This window comes from Cnephaeus nilssonii, assembly GCF_951640355.1.
Source record: "Cnephaeus nilssonii genome assembly, chromosome: X".
Lineage (NCBI taxonomy): Eukaryota > Metazoa > Chordata > Mammalia > Chiroptera > Vespertilionidae > Cnephaeus > Cnephaeus nilssonii.
Genome location: NC_137071.1, coordinates 104,693,132 through 104,710,858, shown reverse-complemented (window position 1 = coordinate 104,710,858; position 17,727 = coordinate 104,693,132). Strand labels below are relative to the sequence as shown.

The window sequence follows — 17,727 nt, the reverse complement described above, 5'->3', positions numbered from 1 at the left end:
TTTTGACCTGGTATACAAGAACCCTGACTCTATAGTCAGCAGACTTGTCCATTTTGAGTTCAGAAAAGTTATCTTCAACTATAACAGTTGCCATTACGATCTCTAAACAGATGATCCCATTAGCCTATTGAGCTAACTGGACCAGCTATTTATTTTCCAGTACATTAACATTTTTAAAAATCTCTAGCCCTGGTCAGGTGGCTCAGTTAGTTGGAGCAATGTCCCATACACCAAAAGGTTGTGGATTCGATTCCCAGTCAGGGCATATTCCTAGGTTGCGGGTTTGATCCCTAGTTGGGGCACATATAGGAGGCAACCAATCGATGTTTCTTTCTATGTTTCTCACATTAAAGTTTCCCTTCCTCCTTCCCTAAAAACCAATGAACATATGCTCAGGTGAGGATTAAAAAAATGAATAAATAAAAGTAAAAATCACTAACCACTGCTTGTTTGATGGTCACCGTGGAAACGGTTGGGGGTGGGTGGGGACTATTAGGAGCTTGGTTATAATCCTTTATTTATGTTTGCCCTATTTCATTTGGTAGATACTTCTGTATGCCAAGCACTGTTCTGGGCATGGGATTAGAGCAGTGAATAGAACAGACAGGGCTTTTCTCTCAGGAAGCTGTCTTTTCCTCAGATTTTTTGCTGTGTGTAAATTTCACAGTTGATATGAAAGTGTTCTTGGTATGAATTTCAATATTTCACATATTAGGGATAATACAGTGATCACACTTCCTCTCTCCTTAGCCCTAGGCAGTCCTATCTGAATAATGAGAGGCAGGTAATAAGGGGGATGACTGTGTCTGTGGAGAGGGCAGCAGATCAGGGTGTACTGTCTTTGTGCTGTGATAGGAAAAGACCAGGGCACACCTGTTTCCTAGCGATGTGATGTGGAACCATCCGCACTGGGATGAGCCTGTCCATCAGCCTGCATCCTAATCCTGTTGTTGATTGGAGATAACTTCAGTGGTCACTGGGCACCTCATCTCCATGGCAACACCTCTAAATATTCCTCTGGTGACTTGTGCTCTACATTTTGTCTGGATCTGAGCCCTCCTGTGGCAGAATATTCTAAAGATGTTAAAAAGAGGGGGAAAGGCTCAACTAATAAATCTATTCTAAATGACTGAGTCATTTGTTTTGATTACCCGGGTGATTGCCAAATGTTAATTTAAAACTGAAATAGGCCATGAGCTCACTCCACTAACAATGCTGAGTGTTTGTGCTAATACAGCTTGATAATGAGGTGGCCAGATCCACTGCCGGTGCTAATGTTATATGATAAACAGACATTTCGGGAAATATGCAGAACATCTTGGCAGTTTTCCTTTAACTTTAAGGGTAATAAATACAAAGTAGAATGCGTTACCATGAGCCATTTCAAAGGAAGTTGAACTTTTTTTTTTTTTTTTAGAATTTCATACTTTTCTTCTGAAAAGGTAATTTTGTGTCTTGATTTTCATTTTTTCCTAACTAGGCACATTGGAACTTGACAACTATATCCAGTCCTTGCCAAATACATCCCATTGTCCACACATCCAGTGTGAGGTAAGTACTACTAATTGTTTTTACACTGATCTCCATCCTTCCAATTTGTAGTGTTATGGTTGACATTGTATGAAGAGCTTTATTTGTACAGTAGATTTAAAAGGGTTCATTTTAATTGACCCAGCCAACCATTATCACTGCTTTCTAAATATTAGCTCTCTGGGGAATGCCTTTTCAAGGAAAAAAAAAACTCATTTGCTTTTAATTTGGGGGCATGAAAAGTGAATGTGTCAAGTACAGCAGAACTGTTAGGTCTGTTTGAAAATAAAGATCTGCCCATGTCACAGCATGAACAGTAGGGAGCAGGAAAGCTGCGTGGAGCAAATACTGGGATGGAGGGCAAAGATTCCTACTGACAACTGTAAGGAGTTGGACTGACCCAGTCAACTGTCAATGAAAGGAGCCAAGGTGCAGGATGCCTCTGTACAATCTGATGGTACAAATGCCAAAGAATGTTTCCATTGGCTTACATTAACATGGGCCAGAAGATTTTTTTTTTGATTAGTACTAAAGTTCTGAGCACTGCTACACTGGTGGGAGCAGCCAGATTGACCAGCCTTTTCATTTAATACATTGGATAGGCATTCTCTGTCCTCTTCATTTAGCTATGGTGGCTTTTGTCTTCTTCGTGATAATCCAGGGTTACCCATTTCTCTCTTTGAGAGACTGGATACTCACTTTTGAAAATAATAAAAGGGGGGAATCTCAAAGATGGTTCATCCAGGCACAATGGAAGGGGCCCCAGTTTTCTGCTTTTCTGCCCGTCTCCATGCATTTATGAGAGAGGATGTAACATTTGCCAGCACCAGATGAGCCAGGATTTCCAGTTTCATCCATCAACAGGTTTTGTCTTCCCCTCCACCCTGCCCTGCCTCCATGCACAGTTCCACATCTAGTGTAGCTCCCTGTATTTCAATTAGGGTAGATGCTCACTAGGTGGCAATAGTTGCATTTGTTACATCTGTTGCTGCATAATAATTCACAGATTAAAAAATAGTCAAATACCTAAATATATTAAACCTTAAAGAGTTAAAAAAAAAAGTGGGACTGAGTTTCTCTTAGCTGCCAGAGATGGACGCTTCCATCTTCAAGTCTAAGCCCTATCATCCTTGGCCTTTACTTAAAAATGTTATTTTCAAACTTTTTTTTTATTATTGATTTTTTTACAGAGAGGAAGAGAGAGGGATAGAGAGTTAGAAACATCGATGAGAGAGAAACATCGATCAGCCGCCTCCTGCACACCCCCTACTGGGGATGTGCCCGCAACCAAGGTACATGCCCTTGACCGGAATCGAACCTGGGACCCTTGAGTCCGCAGGCCGACGCTCTATCCACTGAGCTAAACCGGTTTCGGCTCAAACTTTTTTTTTAATGATAGAAACTTGTTTTCCAATAAAATCTTAGGATTGCCCTAACCAGTTTGGCTCAGTGGATAGAGCGTCGACCTGCGGACTGAAGGGTCCCAGGTTCGATTCCGGTCAAGGGCATGTACCTTGGTTACTCCCCGGTAGGGGGTGTGCAGGAGGCGGCAGATCGATGTTTCTCTCTCATTGATGTTTCTGACTCTATCCCTCTCCTTTCCTCTCTGTAAAAATTCAATAAAATATATATTTTAAAAAAATCTTAGGATTAACCCCAATAGAGAACGCCAAAGCAAAACTGCTTTGGCTCAAGTAGGAGGTTGTGAGTCTCTCACCCTCCTCCTCTGAGGAACCATTCCCAGGGCAGGTGGAAAGCGCTGTGCTCTGCCTAAGAGCAGAAATTTTAGCTCTGAGCCCTTTCACAGCTCTTATTTTTATTTTCCCACAGAAACAGAGACTAGATTATTCAAGGAGATTTACAGAAGGGGAAAGCATCTTCCCAACAGTTTAGTTGGAAGTGCTGGCTAGGTGAAACTTAGCCATTCATATGCATTGTTTGCCCTTAGGCATTCCACAGCAGTCTGCCAGTTTGACCAACTTCATCAGTAGAAAAATTCAATATACAGGTCATGTATCAGAATTATACACTTGAAAACCTATATAATTTTATTAACCATTATCACCCAATAAATTTAATTTAAATTTTTTTTTAGTCCTGGCCTGTGTGGCTCAGTTGGTTGAAGCGTTGTCCCATACACCAAAAGGTGGTGGGTTTGATTCCCAGTCAGGGCACATACCCAGGGTGCGGGTTCAATTCCCAGTTGGAGCGTGTGCAGGAGGTAACAGATCGATGTTTCCCTCTCATGTCGATGTTCCCCTCTCCCTTCCTCTTTCTAAAAAATCAATAAAATTTAAAATTTTTATGGAAACAAAAACTATTAGAAACTATGTGTACAGGACTGTACTCTTAAAATTGAACCTTTTAATTGAAGCGTTTTGACCAAAATTTGGGTTTTCTTTTAGTGTACTGAGTTTCTCAGCTGAATTATTAAATATAACCTGTTAAATTATTTTGCACCACGACAGAAATATATAGGATTGATGTAAAACAGTTTGAGTCACGATGCAGTTGTATCTTGTGATCTTTCTTCCTTTCATTCATTCATTCAGCCCTACTATGTACCAGGTCAGGAGTGTAGGAGTGAGCAAAAACAAAAAGAATAATACATTTTGGTCTGATATTCTTCAAGGGTAGGACATCCCTAGATTATTTTCCCTTTTGCAGATGAGATAACTGAAAACTGATTTCCCTTTTTAAGTTAAATTGCCCAGTATTAAGTAGACTAGTTTGGGTTCATGAGTGCAATTCAAAATCCCTGTATCCAGTCTGCTCTTTAAGTCTATGATTTATGCCACCCCCATAGATGCATGTGAAAATAATAAAGTATGCAGTAATTGCTGGAGATGTGGCTGTGCCTGGGACGCAAATGCCCCCCCAAATGAAAACAAATGTAAAGGGTATATTTCACAGTCTATTTTTTAAAAGTTTGTTTGGAATAATTAGACAGTTTAGGAAAATGTACTTTGCAGTTTCCACAGGTGGGTATTTTGTTTTTTTAAATGATGTTTCCTATTTTATGTTTAGCATAGCATTTATCACAGGTAAAGTTTATAACCCAAGAGTTTGAAATGATTCCATTTGGCTGCCTTTTAGTTATGGAATTATTCTTGAACACAGCATAATTCTTAATACATCCATGAGCAATCTTCCAGTTTGACAAACTTCATCAGTAGAAAACTTCAATATGTAGATCATGTATCATGCAATTATACACGTTATTGGCTTCTGTGCTAGGGACAAGATTGTTAATTAAACATGTATTTCACGTCTAGGAAATATTTATATCACTGATATATGGTCACTTTCATTACTGATTTGGCAGTTTTTAACAATCACAAAACACAAAATTTTAAAGTATAGTAGTCATAGTGATTTGATTTATATCATTTATATTGATGTGACTTCTCTCCTTGGTGCTCTAGCAGTAAGCATGAAAATCAGCCCAGATGTCTTGCACAAAATTAAAGAGTTTGGTAATAATCAGTCCAGGGCCAAGGTCTCAAACTGCTGGGCTGGATCTGGCACACAAAGGTTTTTAAATTTTTATGTGAATTGCCAGCGTTTAAAAAAATGAGAGATTTCACATTTTCAAAAATCCAGATTTTCAGCTTCTCTTCTGAAATATTAGAAGATCTGGCAACATTGAGCCTGCATTCCTATTTGGTAACACTGGGCTGGAGCCAAATAGCTGCTGTATCTTTAGATGGGACATGAACTCTGAAATTTGCCCACAGTCTTCATCACTGTTATCTCCTTGACACTAAGGACAAGGGCAGTTGCCATTATCTGACTGTTTTACTCATTTATAAGAAAAAACTTAGCTCTCACAGGCATGTATGTTTTCACCCTCAGGTCTAGATGAAATTGAGGCTGCAAACTTAGATCTGTTCTTTCTCTCAAAATATCATCTTGTTACTTTTTGGGTGCACGATGTTGGATAATATTCATTTTAAGGGGGTGCATTAAATGGACTGAGGGTAAACATTTAAGGGGAGGGATACCTTCCTATGATGCCTGATTGAGAGAGCATCAGCAGAGTTTGATGGATTCCTGTGGTCTTTACCCCAGTGCTTCTCAGACTTTAATGTGTAGATTCTGATGTGGCAGGTCTGGAGTAAGGCATGAGATTCTGCTATTCCAACCAGCACCAGGTTATACCTCTACCAGTCTGAGGTCTCACCTCTCTTTGAGTAGCAGGGGGCTCTACCTTAAAGTGATTCCAAGAAAAGGCAGTCATGCAATGATGACTCTAAATATCTTCTTCTTTGGCCTGAGAAAGAGAAGTAGATCTTAGCCAGGCTATTTGAGGTTGAATCTTTATAGATAAACCTGTGTTCACTTCTAGTTGCAGCATGGTAAGTTAAAAAAATTAATTACTTTAATACAGCATAGCTCATGTAAACAATAAATCTTTCATTTTCAGACTTGTTTCAAATTAAGTGCTTCTAGTAAAAAAAAATTGTAGATTTGTTAAAACTCAAGCATCATGAAGTGGGGATTAGAGCTTTTTATTTTATAACTAGAGGCCTGGCCTGCAGGGATCAGGCCGAAACCAGCCCGGTGCATGGACTTGTCCAAGGCGTGTTCGGCCTGTCTCACCCAGTCCTGATTGGCCGGACCCCAGCAGCAAGCTAACCTATCAGTCGGAGCATCTTGCCCCTGGTGGTCAGTGAGCATCATAGCGACCGAACGAACGGTCGGACACTTAGCATATTAGGCTTTTATTATATAGGATTATAGGACACTATATTTATGAGTCTCTTACAAAACTGATAAATAAGACCACAGAAAATAGATAATTATCAAATCCCTGGAAATATAACTTTGTGAGCTATAAAATTACAGAAGTCGCAAAGGAAGAGATCAACAGATTTAAATATATAAAAATGTGCTGAGAGTAGATCTTGCGTATTCTCGCCACACACACACACACACACACACACACACACACACACACACTGGTAACTGAGGTGTGATGGATGTGTTAATTAACTTGATTGTGGGAATCATTTCACAATGTATATGTATGTCAAGTCATCATATTGTACCTTAAATATGTACAATTTTGTTATTTATACTTCAATAAAGGTGGAAAAATAACTAATGAAAAGGAAAACACACCAGGAAAAGTTTGTGTGAATTTGACAAGATAATTTCCCTATTATGCACAGAGTTCATACAGATCATAAGGCCTGGCACAGGCCTGACATAGGGTAGATGTGGCATAACTATTGACTAAATGAATTCTGTATTTGGTAGGTAGGCAAAAGACATTCATGTTAAATCACAAAGTAAATAAATGCATGGAAGAACTTTTCAGCCTCTCTGGTATGCAAAAACAAGCATATTCAAATGGCAACAAAGTACATTTTTCACCTATTAAATCAAGAAAAACCAAAAGGAAACCCTATGCTAATATGGTTATCTTGAAGCTGATAAACACTGACTCATTGCTGGGAGCATTGTAAGTTGTTTAAACGCCTTTTGGAACATTATTTGGCTTAGTATATATAGCAAAAGTCACAAAGTTTGACACCCCTTAATGCAGTAATCTTATTTTGGGAAATATAGTCTAAGAAACAAATTAGAAAAGAAGGAAGAAAGCTCTATGTTGTAGGTATTCATCACAGTACTATTTATAAGGACACAAAATTAGAAAGAATTCAAATGTCCAACACGAATAATGGTTCATTTGTTCATCAGATATTTTGGGTTAAGCAATTATGATACTCTATGCAGTGGAATTCCATTAATCTGTTCAAAATTGTAATTCTGACACTTGCAGAGCAATATTAATTTGTGTAATATAGCTTTACTAAAAATGCAGGACACAAAATTGTGTATGTGCTGTGATTTATAACCTTGTAATGTGATATGTACACATGGACAAGAACTAGAAGGCATATGGACAAATGTAAGACTTTACTTGAGGTCTTATTTGTATTATTGTCCTATTATTTATACATTTTGCCATAAGTATATGATTTGAGGATCATCAGCTTTTACTTGCTTAAATCAGCTCCATATCACAAGCAGCAATATTCCCACTGGTCACACAGTGGGTGTTTAGTAAATAATTCTGAAATAAAATGAGGACTGATGCCCAGAGCTTAAACATGGAGTTCCGATGATGCAGTTCCTACTTGCTGCTTTGTTCCATCATCTGAGCTCCCATTTTTCTTACTTCTGATTCCTGTGGTTGGTACAGAGGCATCTGGGCATCCCACATGACAAAATATAAATATTTGTCTCAGAGGTTTTCATTAAATGTACAGAAGTGCCAGGGAGTGAATCTTACGTCTAGACTCAGTGTACACTGAGGTAGAACCTTAATGAAACTATAATTCAGGGGAATGCTTATTTCATCTTCTGGTTTCATTTAGGTAAGTAACAAAAATTCACTCTAGTGTCTTGAGCCTTCTTTCAGTATCCCCTCCCCTCCAGTTGCAGTCTCTGTTTCAGATATACTTGTTTCCCTGCTGTAAGTATACTTTTCTCCTTTAATTAGGTCAGTTACTTCATGTCTGTTTTTCTTTTTTGACATGGTTTCCTCTGGCTTTAGCACCACATATTTTCCCCATATGTCATTGCCTCTGGAGCTTCATGTTGCAATAGTTTTTCAAGGGGAATGGAGAGCACATTACAAAGGGGGTAGCTCTTGACTCCTTGCCTGCCCTTTGCCTGCTTGAGCGTTCATATTTCTTTTGGGCCTAGTTCTGTTTGGTTTTGTAGTCTTCATCATCAGTTATGTTTGGACTGAAAGATACTTAAGTAAAAATAATGGTAAGTCAAAGATATGTCTGGCAAAGGTGCAGCACATTTGTTAAGGTTACTGGTTTATTTATCTTCCCTGTCTCTATGGTGACTAAATCCGGGGCTGGGATTTAATGGACTTAATTTTGACCTCTTGTACATCTCCTAACTTTCCCAGCCTCTGATTTAGAAGGAATTCATTTTCACTTTAGGAGAGAAACCACCCCACTTAGAGAAAGGGTCCTAACTGGACTCTTGAAAAGTAGAATCTCCCAAGTCTTCTATTCTTATGCCGTCTTCGATCAGAGTTCATATAGCACTTGTATAGAAAGCTAAGGTCTTTTAGATAAACACACACATGCACACAACATTGCTAATGGCCCCAGGAAGTAATTTTCTTTTCAATGAAATAAAATATTTAGTTAATGTGAATGAACTGCATATAAGAACTTCTTATAAGATAACCTTTTATAAGAATATTAAATCAATGGGAACATTGATTTATATTACAATTTTATTTTTAAGAAGTATCTCCTTTATAGATTACAGGGCTATAAATTTGCTTGCATATATATGTTCAAACCATATTTCAGAATTCAAGCGTATTGAACTGTGCTATAGAAGTCCACAATAAAGGTTGGGCTTGACTAGGATTCCCATGGAAGAAGTCAGATCTGGACACTGAAATTCAAATCTAGTGTTCCATCTATTCCCAATTGATGTGAAATAAAGATCTCCAAGGTAGCTAGAGTCACACCATCTTGGATTTCAGTTGGTTCAGATGACCCTTTAAAACTCTTTATCCTCTCCCATATGATCATTTGAGATTTGCAAGGATACTCCAGTTTTAGAAATTTAATAATTTATCCAAAATCAAATCAAAGTGCTTTACTTTATTTAAGGCTAGTGTATATTGTGTTTACTCATGGATAATTTATTTATTTACAAGTCCTTTCATATTCTCCAGGAACAAACTCACATATGTGCATTTTCTTTAAAACCAGAACAAAGGAATCAGTAAATAAGGCTTATATAAAGGCTGAGACAAGGGAAGCGACGTAAGTGCCCTTGCATATTTATTCACCAATATAATATTAGAGTTCAGCTCTGTCATGAAGTTCAGTTCAAGTCTAATAGGAAATTGTGAATACTTGTTAAGATTTTTAACATGCTAAAACTCAGTGGATATGGAAGTTAATTTTAAGATTTTCTCCATTGTCAGTTCTTCTGTTAATAGGGCAGAGACTTGTGAAGCCAACAGCCGATGCTCACTTGTGGAAGAGATCCATATTTGTGAGATGAATGTGGGATACTCATGGTGTTCTGGGCTTGAAACCTTGACTGATGTGTCTTGTTACTTGAAGTTGAAAAATGTATTAGGTTAAGGTCATAGCTAAATCATACAAATTTTATTATGGTCACTACAATAAGCATTGCTGAGGTCAAAACTTTTACAGACATCAAAATGTTAAGGCCTGAAGCCCTTAATGATGCTGCAGAAGGAGTAGCACTTTTGTCATTATCCTTGTCATCATCATTTTCTTATCAACCTTATGTGTTGAAAGCCCAGTATGGAGAGCTGTGCTAATAATAGCTATAATTTCTTTTATTATTTATTTAACTGTTAATATTTCAATTTTGTTTAAACAGCTCTAAGGATCAAATCAATTTAAATAAAAAAGGATGAAATACATAAATCTGTATTTAGAATGGTAGCCTTGTTCTCTTGTCCTATCAGCCAGATAAGCTTCACACTTTGAATAGCATCTCTCAAGGAGGGATATCCATTTATTGGATAAACCATTAGTTTAACATTTCTTCACCTAAGCACTAAAGCAGTGATTTCAGGTAGTTCGATGAGAATTTGTGGTCTTTGCAAGTCTGGGCATAATCTCTTAAACAATGTGATATGACCATTTTTGTGCATTTTTAGGGTTATAAATTAATAATTTACTTAAAATATTCTCAGTATTTCTTTCCCAGAACTGGTGGAGCATTTTCTGTGGATTCTAATGAGATTTTGCATATGTAGTTGTCAGTATACATGGGCTAGGGAAGTCATAATCCATAGTGTCTGTTGCTCACTAAAGTGGTTCAAGAGATGGGTTCCACTCTTGGCATTGGTCTCACATGATGGGTTTGAACCTGAAAACAATACAATATGTTCTGTTATTTTTAGCCCATCCTTTATGTTCTGAGCTATGTCCTCTGTATTGTCAGTCCTCGTAGATTTACACAGGATACTGACCAAAACTTTGGTCTTCCCATGGGTATTTTCCTTTTTTTTTTTTTTTGCAGGGAAAATCTAAGACAATCTAAGAGTCATGATTTAGTTGGGATCACTGTGCTTTTTAAATTATACTATGCTTTTTCCAGGTAACTGGAAGCTTCCTTGGGAGCAAGTATACTGATGTTTTCGCTGGTGTCTTCCATATCATTTATTATTTAATGCCAGAGGCTTAGTAGGCATTTACTAGAGATACAATTAAGTGCAAGGCATTTTATAAATTACAAACCACAGCTTTCCTGTGGTGTTACACAGGAAAATCTCAGGAACTTTGTTTGACTCTGTTCCACTAATGTCAGTATTCTGACATCATTGGAGCATGTTTTTGAATGGAATGGTAACTCCTGCCACATGACATCATTTTTTCCAACATTTTATTTTGAAGTTTTACAAACAGAAAAGTTGAAGTGAACACTCGTATTCCCACCACCCAGGTTCTACAATGAAACATTTTACTATATTTGCTTTATCACATATCCATTCATCCATTGGTCCATTTTAATATTTTGAATGCATTTAAAAGTAAACTGTAGGCATCTGTATAATTCACCTCTGAATACTTCACTATGCATATGACTATGTAGTTTAAATTTTGACGTACTTAGAGTTGCTATGAGATTTGCTAAGATTCTCACATTGGTTTTGGTGGTGGCTAAGAAGAGGTGGTAAGTTGAATGTGAAATAATATCTTTTCAGACTTTTTTTTGTTTGCTTTTAACTACCAACAAGTATACAAACACATAACATTCTGCCCCTTTCCTTTCACATCACATGGTCACATTGTTTGTGTTGTTGAAACTTGTAAGGCCAGTCTAAGAAATAGATGGTCTTGTTTATATGAGTAAAAATGGAGATTTGGGATTGAGGATAGTGGCACAGAATGTTAGAGTTAGCTACTGTAAGGGAGGGAAAAAGAGATTCAGAATCAGGAAGTTACCCGTGGGGTACCACTTACTTATATGTACATACTAGAGGCCTGGTGCATGAAAATTCATGCACTGGAGGGGGGGTCCCTCAGCTCAGCCTGCCCCCTCTCACAGTCCGGAAGCCCTCAGGGGCGGGAGGTGACCCAGTGATCAGGGAAAGGTGATGCCCCCATCACACCTCTGCTGCTGCCACTGCCGGCAGCGCAAAGCCACGGCCCACCTTGGTTACCTGAGCCTTGGGCAGCCCTGGGCAGCTGGGGGGCTGTGGGGACTAGGGGACTCCAGAGGCAGGTGCATGCCTGCCGCCCTGATCGGACTGGGCGCCGCCATCTTGTGGCTGTGGGAGTGGCCATCTTTGAGGGTGTGGCAGTCAATTAGTATATTCCCTCCTTATTGGCTGTGGGTGCCTCCATCTTTGAGGGCAGGACAATCAATTAGCATATTCCCTCCTTATTGGCTGTGGGCGCTGCCATCTTTGTGACAGTGTGAGGGTCAATTAGCATATTCCCGCTTTATTAAATAGGATAGGATAAGTCTAGAGAGGGTTTAATGGCTGTTTATATTACCTAAGGGTCATGGATTAAATAAACACTAACAGTACAAATAGAGGGTCCTTCTAGTCTAGTGGTTTTCTCATTATAGTCCACAGAACCCTAGAATTCATAGAAATGTTTCAGAGGTTTTACCACCATTCGAAATAGATTTTTAAAAGTGTATTGAACTATTTTAAAGAACTAATAAAAATAACATATACTTCAACTGTGTCTTGTAGTAAATACTTACCGATTGACTTTAAAATAAGTAAAGGTTATTAATATCAGCCTAAAATACAGTTTTGAATAACACTTATCTGCCATCCATCAAAGCCAGGGTAATGTTTCTGTTGTGGGAATAAAGACAAAAGGTCTTCAGCAAGACCATTACACTAAAGCCGTGGTGTTAAGAACTGGCCTGCGAAAGCTGAAGTTACATTTTGGTTTCCAGTTACCATGAGCACTTATCCATCTGTTATATTTAGATTTTTTTTCTAGTACCTTTAGAAATTTGGAAACAGATGAGTATATGCTTTCAACTTGAAATGACCATAAAAGTGGAAAGGTAGTTAAGAGGCTGGAGGCTGGCTCCAGTGTCATCCCTCAGATGGGGCTGTGTGAATGGATTAGGGAATCTTCAGAAAGGTTCCCTAATTGCTCAACATAAGTCTGAAAATGTATGTGTGCAATATTGTAGTTAATTATGAGATTTTTATGGCTTCTTTTGATTATGCCTAAAAAGCTTTACAATAGCTTTGGCAGATTACTTTCACTTGGAGGCTGTGGTGCTTCTTTTGGTCCCTTTATTTGGATTGTATCACATTATGTACCTATTGTCTAAAATGCCTTTTGAAAGCCAATACCTGCTTGTGTGTAGCTGCAGTCATTTTTTTTATTACTTTTAAAATTGATTTCAGAGAGGAAGGGAGAAGGAGAGAGAGAGAGAGATAGAAACATCAGTGATGAGAGAGAATCATTGATCCCCTGCCTTCTGCATGCCCCCTACTGGGATTGAGCCAGCAACCCAGGCATGTACCCTTGACCGGAATTGAAACTGGGACCCTTCAGTCCACAGGCCCGACACTCTATCCACTGAGCCAAACCAGCTAGGGCTGCAGTCAATATTTTAAATGCTTGCTTATCTTTATTTTTCTTATGACATTTTATTATGAAGATGTTCAAAGTTGGAAATTATTTTGCAATGAACACCTGTGTACCCATCATTAAGAGTCTACCATTAAAAACACTTTACTATAGCTGTTTTATCACATCTATCAATCAATCTATATTTTCGGATGTATTGCAAAGTAAATGTAGATTTTAGTTAACTTCATATGTTGTATACACTTGGAGTCTGGCATTTCAAACATTTCACAAATTGTGTAAATTGTCATTGAATCCTGTGAAAGATGTAAAACAAATGCCCATTTTGGTTTTACTGGGGAAAAATTAGGAGCCTTATTTAAAAAGTAACAGATTTTTCTGGAATTCTGGCATGCAGTTGGAGAAGAATACTAGTTTATTTTTAAATCTGAACTTTATCATGACTCAGACATTGCTGGCCCCTAATAAAGAGGGGGCTATACTTGTAAATTTTGTTTTCATCATTGAAACAGGAACCAAATAACTTCCAGTTATTACAGAGAGAGGATCATCTTTAAAAGTGTTATATGATACTATCAACAATAAAAATATATTTAAAATGAAAAAAATGTGTTATAAACATCAATATTGGTCACTGCAGCAAAATCTATTGGATTTGGAAAACAGAGGAGCAAGTTAACTGAGTACTAAATTGGTCTATGCTGGATTTGATCCCAAACCCTGGTGTGAAGGTGTTAAATGCAATTTATTAAAAAACACTCTCCTTGCCCTACCTGGTTTGGCTCAGTGTATGGAGCATCAGCCTGCGGACTGAAGGGTCCCAGGTTCCATTCCGGTCAAGGGCACATGCCTGGGTTGTGGGCTTGATCCCAAGTGCGGGCATACAGGAGTCAGCCAATCAATGATTCTCTCTCATCATTGATGTTTCTATCTCTCTCTCCCTCTCCCTTCCTCTCTAAAATCAATAAAGATATTTAAAAACAAGAAACACTCTCCTTACCACTGAAACAGCAGGACCAGGATGGAGATTAAAGATGCTGGAGTATGGTTTCTGCCCTATTTATGTGGCAAGCACTCCCTGCGTTCTTGCAAAGCTTCCTTGTTCCCTTTATACTCAATCCCCAGAGTTATGTCCAAACACTGTCCCTTGGCCCATTGGGTGGTTTGGTATATTTCCTCTGGAAGTGTTCACTTGCACTCCTGAGTTAGCTGGCAGGAGATCCCTTAAAATCTTTTCCAAGCTGTTTTTCCCACTCTCTTATGGGGCTAATTCTGTAATTTCCACTTAAGTTTCAGCTGCTGTTGCCTGGGTAGAAACAGATCTCTGCTGTCTTCCCAATCTCTGGACTTTCCAAGAAAAGTTAATGTTTAACAACATAAAATTAAAACAGAAAATCTTAGAGGCAGGAGTTAAGTGGGGACTATGGATGGGGAACTTGATGATTTGATATATTTTATTTTACTTTATTTTTAATATGGTTTTATTGATTTCAGAGAGATGAAGGGAGAAGGAGAGAGACAGAAACATCCATGAGAGAGAAACATCAATCCACGCCCCCTACTGGGGATCGAGCCCACAACCCTAGCATGTGCCCTGACCAGGAATCTAACTGGCAACTTCCTGGTTCATGGAACAACATTCAACCAAATGGGCTACACACTGGCCGGGCTAGATACATTTTAAATGTGTCAGTAGATCATGAATTTAAAAAAGAGGTATGTATAAGGAGTTGTAAACATTTTACCAACCCCCTCAGGCAAAAACACTACCATTTAAAACCCATATAAACTCCTTGGCACCACGGAATAATATGTACTTTGTTCTTGGAAGAGACTATTAGGTTGCAAAGGTTGATTCCTCTACTACTTACTTGCTCTTTGATCTCAGAAAGTGACTAACTTGTTCTGTAATGGTTCCATAAGTACTGATAATAAAACTGATTTACTGCATATAGTATAATAGAGGAGTTTAAGACTATATCTAGTTGCTGTTAGGCCTTAAGCTTTTGGAATTATTTTATAAATTTTTAGATATTAACAGTATTAACATTAATATTATTAATATTATTTGAAAAAAGTTGTTTTGTGTCTGAATACTGTATAATCTATAGTCCATATACATTGGATCACCCTTAATTAAATATTTTGACAAATCAGTTTAGAAAATTCATTTTACTGCAAAACATGTTTAAAGCACATAAAAATTGATTAGACTGCGTACTTACTGCCAGCAGGAAGGTGGAAAGTGTCCTAGACTTATGATTAGGACAGGTGACAGTACTTGAGCTTCTATTCTTAGCTTGACCTTGCCCCCCTCTCTTAAGGCAAGTCACTTAATCTTTAACTGTCCCAGTTTATCTACCCTATAACACCTGTAGTCTTATTTCATGAAAACAGTACTGATTTTTATTTGATAGCATTTGAGGACTTGATGTAGAAAGTGGCATAGAGATTCAAATTATTATGCAGAAATTATTTGTATGTTGAATGATAATCTTGGCAAATTAGTAATTACTACATTTAGAAAGTTACAACTCTGGAGGGAATTGATATTTGATATTGTTTTCCTCTGTGTTCTAAGTTACCATCATAACAGTAGGAAAATAAACTCTGTTTTGGCTGCGTTACAAAGGGATTAACTCACTTCTTCAAGTTGTTACTAAATCTCCAGCCCTTTTGACAACATACACAAAAAGTGCTCCTTGTTTTACTTAATTTTTCTGGAATAAAAGTCTTCTAACTATCTTAGCTTATTTTTTTCTTTCGTTGAGAGCTTTCCAAGTTATTCCCTTTGTGAAGAATGAACGATAAACCATGTCAGTTACTTAAAGCAACTAAAATTACCAACTACAAATATGTAGAGAAGTATGCTTTTGATTTTTAGATCAAAGCAAAGAACTAAGATTATGTGGAGCTTGCTTATTGTACATTTGTTCCCAGCTACTTGTGTCTTTACAAATAATTAAATATTAACTAAATATCGAGAGGATTAAATAGGTATAGTAAAATTAAAATACCCATATGACCATTTTCTCAATTCTATATTCTTCAAAGCTTGGGCTAAATTGAGAGAATCCCTATCATGGAGATTGCCAGTATTTTCACAATGATCTGCTACTACATTTTTATGGCGCTTGATAAATGTGTGTGTTTGTTGTGAAAATATGACTTTTCACATGTAAAAAATTAAAGCCACTTGAAAAATTAGAAGACACTACTTACTTAAGTACAAAGTCTGATTTATGTATAGTTGACTCTCAACACAGGTTTGCACTGCATGCAGATAATTTTTTCAATAAATACTGTAAATGTATTTTTTCTTTCTTATGATTTTAAATAACCTTTCTCTAGCTTATTTATTGTAAGAATATATTATATAATACATATAGCTTTAAAATGTATTAATTGATGTTTTATGTTATTGGTAAGGCTTCTGGTCAACAGTAGGTTATTAATAGCAATGTTTTGAGGGAGTCAAAAGTCATATGTGGATTTTTGACTGTGGGGGTCAGCACCCCTAACCCCCATGTTGTTCAAAGATCAACTGTATATGTATGTGTGTGTGTATCCTATCTAATAAAAGAGCAATATGCAAATTAACCACCACTCCACTACACCCACAAGCCACACCCACCAACCAATCAGGAGCGAGTTTGCAAATTAACCCAACCAAGATGGCTGCAGCCACGGAACGAGCAGGAGGCTTGGGTTTCCCCAGCAATGGAGGAAGCCAAGCTTTCCGCACACCCTGGCCTGCCTTGGTCTCCATTCAAGGCTACAAAGTTTCAATTATAGAAGATAAATACATCTCGGATACCAGGGCCTACTCTTGGGTCGCTGGGGGGCATGGCCGGCCTGCATACCACCACAGGCCCCTCACCCAGGCTGCCCCATGCCCCAAGGGAATCCCCACCCTGATCTGGGACTCCCTTCAGGACAAACCAGCTGGCCCCCACCCCTGTACCAGGCCTCTATCCTATCTAATAGAAGAGTAATATGCAGATTGACCATCACTCCAACACACAAGATGGCTGCCCCCATGTGGACACAAGATGGCCACCACAAGATGGCCAGCAGGGAAGGGCAGTTGGGAGGGACCAAGCCTGCAAGGGAGGGCAGTTGGGGGTGATCAAGCCTGCAGGGTATGGCAGTTAGGGGTGACCAGGCCGGCAGAGGAGGGAAGTTGGGGGTGACCGGGCCTGCAGGGAAGGGCAGTTGGGGGGGGGGACCAGGCCTGCAGGAGAGGGCAGTTAGGGGGGACCAGGCCTGCAGGAGAGGGCAGTTAGGAGGGACCAGGCCTGCAGGGGAGGGCAGTTAGGAGCAAACAGGCTGGCAGGGGGGCAGTTAGGCATCAATCAGGCTGGCAGTGGAGTGGTTAGGGGGTGATCAGGCTGGCAGGCAGAAGCGATTAGGGGCAATCAGGAAGGTAGGCAGGTGAGCAGTTGAGAGCCAGCAGTCCTGGATTGTGAGAGGGATGTCCGACTGCCCATTTAGGCCCGATCCTTGCAGGTCTGGTCCCTCCCAACTGCCCTCCCCTGCTGGCCTGATCGCCCACAACTGCCCTATCAGGATCGGGCCTAAACAGGCAGTT

At 38.8% G+C, this 17,727-nt stretch overlaps 1 protein-coding gene across 5 annotated transcripts in view; it reads left to right on the top strand.

The window, feature by feature from the left end:
- Nucleotides 1-17,727, top strand: part of FHL1 (four and a half LIM domains 1) — a 72,538-nt gene that overhangs the window by 25,243 nt on the left and 29,568 nt on the right. For all 5 annotated transcript variants that reach the window (XM_079765562.1, XM_079765563.1, XM_079765561.1 and 2 more), the window contains one exon: nt 1,481-1,551. The gene's annotated coding sequence lies outside the window, so the exon portion shown is untranslated. The remainder of the gene's footprint in view (nt 1-1,480; nt 1,552-17,727) is intronic.